Here is a 4,372-nt window from a genome sequence, read left to right on the forward strand (position 1 = left end):
ACCTAATTTTATGTCCTATTAAAGGGCCAAGGCAGTCTCTTTATTTAACAAATGAAATTAACACAAAACAGAAGACTCTCCCCCATCATATCCCCACCAGCCCTGCCTATCCTTTCTCCTGCCTTGCTATTGATCATTCAGCTCTGTATTAGACCAATTGTGTATTTAGATAGCCAAAGTAATATAGCTTCACAGAGTTAAACAAATGCAACATAAAAGAATGTAACACAGTTTTTGCATCATTAAACAAATGTTCCACAGCATAAACAAATATAGCATGTCTTAAAATAATATTCTACAACAGTGACTACCAACTCTATGGTTGTAGCTGAACTGGGGTCAACCCTCCAGAAGTAGCCGCCACTTCTGGCTGTGAATCCAGGTATCATTTCCACACATCCAAAATACATCCCACTATGATCAAAAGTTGTTCTGCAACATTTTAGCACAGCCGCTCTCTCAGGGGATACAGGGTGGTCTGCAGATGTAGCAAGGGACAGATTTCTTAGAGTATTTAACAATTGCTTCTTTGGGTCCTGTAGGCAGTTCATTTGATTATTGGAGTTTTTAGGGTCAGAGTCTGGGCTCTGGCAGCTCCAACTAGCTAAGCTTGGCCACACATTTGCACTGGGCTAATTAAATAAATAGGTAGGTCGTGAAATTCACAGAAAGAAGATTTACTCAGTGCAGCCACATTAAGAAGAGGAACAAATAAAGAGGTCCAATGGCATCCATCCTCGAGCCCTTCTTAGGAGTTCTGACAGGTTTGTGTTTAAGTTTAAGTAGAAGGTAAGGAGTATGCATAGCTAGGCGTCCCTGGCCAAGGTGAGGTTTTACTTGTCAGCGTCCCAGCTCCAGCCCATCCTGAAGGACGATCTGACATGTTGTGGAACTATGTGAAAGCTCTTTCCAGGACACAGGTTCCTCCTCTGCTGGGCGCCAGTATTCAGTCTTTTCATTTTCTCAACAGGAGATTCTTATAGAGGACATGCCAATTCCTTAGGGTGCGCTGTCTCAGAAATCTCACCATCAAAGGCAGGGGCATGTGTGTCCTTCTTGGACAGCTACAGGTGTGTTCTGCAGTTTGTGAAGAGAACAGTAAGCTCTAATCACTCCTAAATATATGACAGTTAGTGCAGAGGCATGGAGGAAAGGGGAGGCAATCATAGTAATTAATGTGGGGTTAAAGGAGAGACACATTGGTAATCTGCTCCAAAGATGGTATGGTTTGGATGCGGTTCTACCCATAAAGCTCACATTGAAATCAGGGCCCAGTGGGGGCAGTATTGAGTTGTGTGGGGCCACGAATAGGGATTAATGCCTTTCAAGGAAGGAACCATTGCTCAGGAGATTGGTTTCTGTGAGTTGGTTTGTTAGCAAGTTCGCCAACTCCCTTCCATCTCTCAAACGTGTGCTTCTCTGCACAAAGCATGTCTGCTTTAGTGTGTGTTGGACTGCCACAAGGCTCTCACTGGGATCTTGGCAGGTTCTGGTGATACACTCTTGGACTTCTGGGACTAGAGGCCACAAACTTCCCTTTGTAAAGCACCCAGACTCCAGTATTTTGTGGTAGCAATGCAACCCACACCAAGAAGCAAGCACTAACTAAAGCAGTGAACCAGATTCAGTGACCCTTGTTCCAGGGGTTCTGACAAGGTGAGCCTTCAACTACCTGTCCCATTGACTGCACACCTGCTCAGCATCCGGGGCACGGTAACTTGCCTGTAGCCCAGATCAGCTGGAGACCTCCTCTAGGCTTTCAAGGGAAGCTGATTGCTTTTTACGTTTATTAGGTGGATGGGAGGCAGTTGGACATTCACAGCTGTGGGTTATCACTTCCAAATTCCAAAATCAGCCTAAATGAGTTTTTGTCTTTCTTAGTGGCAGGGGACACTCAACATTTGCTTACTAAATTGGCTGCACTTTGGAGTTGCCTGGATTGAGAATATTCATATCTGGATCTCACTCCCTAAGATTGCTATTCAGCCTGCATGGGGTGGGACTTGAACATGGGGAGTTTCAGCTTTCCTGTGTGATTCTGATGTGTATGCTAAGAAGCTAGGCAAGGACTGCATTATGGTGGAGCAATTTGCTTTTGGTGTGTGGTTTGGGTTTTTTTTTTTTTTTTTTGTTTAGGTTTTATATTTTTTATTGTTTGGGATTTGTTAAAATTCTTGAACTTTTCAGCTAATAAACTTTTTATGAATCAAGTTTAGGCTGCCTTTAAAAAGTATACAGTTAAAAACAAAGATGTCAGGGCTGCCGGCATAGCAGTGGAGCTTAGAGGAGGCTCCACAGGGAGATACGGCAGCAGAAAAGGAGTCTGCAGGACCTACTGTAGCCCCAAAACAACTTTAAAAAGGGGGAGGCAGGGTGACGTCTCCTGGGGCAATGCTTTTAAAAAGTGGATGTACAAAATTGAAAGGAAAGGTAGCAGAACAGAACAGCACTCCGTGGAGAACACAAAACTACACCCTTCTCTGCTGGCCTCAGTCTGCAGACTGTAAGCACAGAGGTCATGCTGGATGAGCCTCAGGGTGGCCTGCAGCAGACCCCCAGTACGGAGCTGCCACAGGCTATTACTGCCTGAGATGCTTGCCCTGCTAGGAGACTGAGAGTGCAGCCACTTGCTACTATTAGCCTACCAGCACAAAGGCCTTGTGCTGAGCCTTGGTGCAGCTGACATTAAAGATAGGGATGGGTGTGGTACCCTAGAGCTTGCATGGAACATGCCCTTCCCCATCCCTGCCTAGCTGCAAGATTTCTCTGACTCTGGTCTGATGGCAGAAGATACTAAATAATCCCACACTAGTTCAGAATTGCATATAATAAAGGGTTATTTATTTAGGGGAGACTCACAGATCACAGTCCCAGATCACAGTCCCTTGCATGAACAGGGAGCAGAAACAGAGTCTAGCAGCCAGAAACAAGAGCTAGAAGCAAGAGAACAAATACGTGCTCTACAGCTGCATTTATAGTATAAAAGATTATACCCAAGTGGGCTGGTATCTTAAAGGCTATTGGCTGAAGGACCTCTCACAGCACCTCCTCCTTTTGTTTAAATAAGAGAGTTCTAAACCCAATACAAAACTATATACACTTGGAACAGATATCAAGATTAGAATTACAGATATCAAGATTAGAATTACAACCATCATAAATGATATTAAGCAAGGAACATATCCTAACGTTTTAACAAACATACTATCCTAAGGCGTCTCAATCTTGTATTGGAAATGGCTTAGCTAGATCATAAGAGGATGGTAACCAGTATTCTTGGACTGTCTAATCTTCAACCTTATCGAAGGCCTGAGAAGGTTCATAGTATTACTTGAGTAGGCAGGAAGTGCAATCAAGCAGCTTCCAAAATGTACAGGGGATGACAGAGACAACTGGCTGCCTGAGTAATCACCCAAAGTTTCATTTGCAATGTTGGAGCAACAACTTTGGCTAAGGCATAAAGTAACTGACCAACCATTTTCAGAGGCAGGAACATTTTCAGAACCATCTTACCCTGTCTTGGCAAGGTTTGACAATCTTTTTTCTTGTATTCTCCTTGTCCACTTTGTCAGTGGTTGGGTTCCTTGCCCAAAGGCCAGTTGTGTCAAGAAGAAAACAAACTCCAAGTGGAGTGTCTTGGTGCTAAACACTCTTGGGAAGATCAGTGCTGCCAGGAGCAATCGTGTCTCACATCAACAGAATCCTAAGTTATTTAAATGCCATGTTCTATAGATCTTTGAAGTGGTTGAAGATTACCTATCTATGTAGAATACAATCTCTATATATCTAAAGAACCTAATTAGTCTGACTATAAGTATGACAAACATGAATGACTATTGACCTATAATACTTAATATGTATATAACAAAGATTAAGACTTCATATCAGAATATTAAACAATCTTTAAACAACTGTGCAGTAAAGGAGGACAATGACCTCAAAATATAAACAATGTATAAATGTCTTGATCTGAGGTAGAGATATATAATGCAATATAATAACTATATCCTAAAATTGTATCAGAATACAAAAATGTCTTAAATAGAGGCAGAAACATGCATGGATACAATATGACAAAATAACTTTGCATAGGTGTACAAATATTGTAAACAGAAATTGGCACATATTCAATATAACAAATATAATTTGAACTTGCATCAATATACAAAAATCTATACTTAATGTAAATTGTCCATAAATAATAGCTCACAAGTATTCACTTTATTACTATTATGAGTGTAAGTTCACACTAATCTACCTATTATCCCATTCTTTTTTTTGAGCTCTCCATTTCAACCCCTAATCCTATATGAGTAATAATCACCCCCTAAATGGTGTCCCTAACCATGAGGACAAACTTTATTGGGAGAGG

The sequence above is a fragment of the Microtus ochrogaster genome, chromosome 4, assembly GCF_000317375.1.
Source record: "Microtus ochrogaster isolate Prairie Vole_2 chromosome 4, MicOch1.0, whole genome shotgun sequence".
Classification (NCBI taxonomy): domain Eukaryota; kingdom Metazoa; phylum Chordata; class Mammalia; order Rodentia; family Cricetidae; genus Microtus; species Microtus ochrogaster.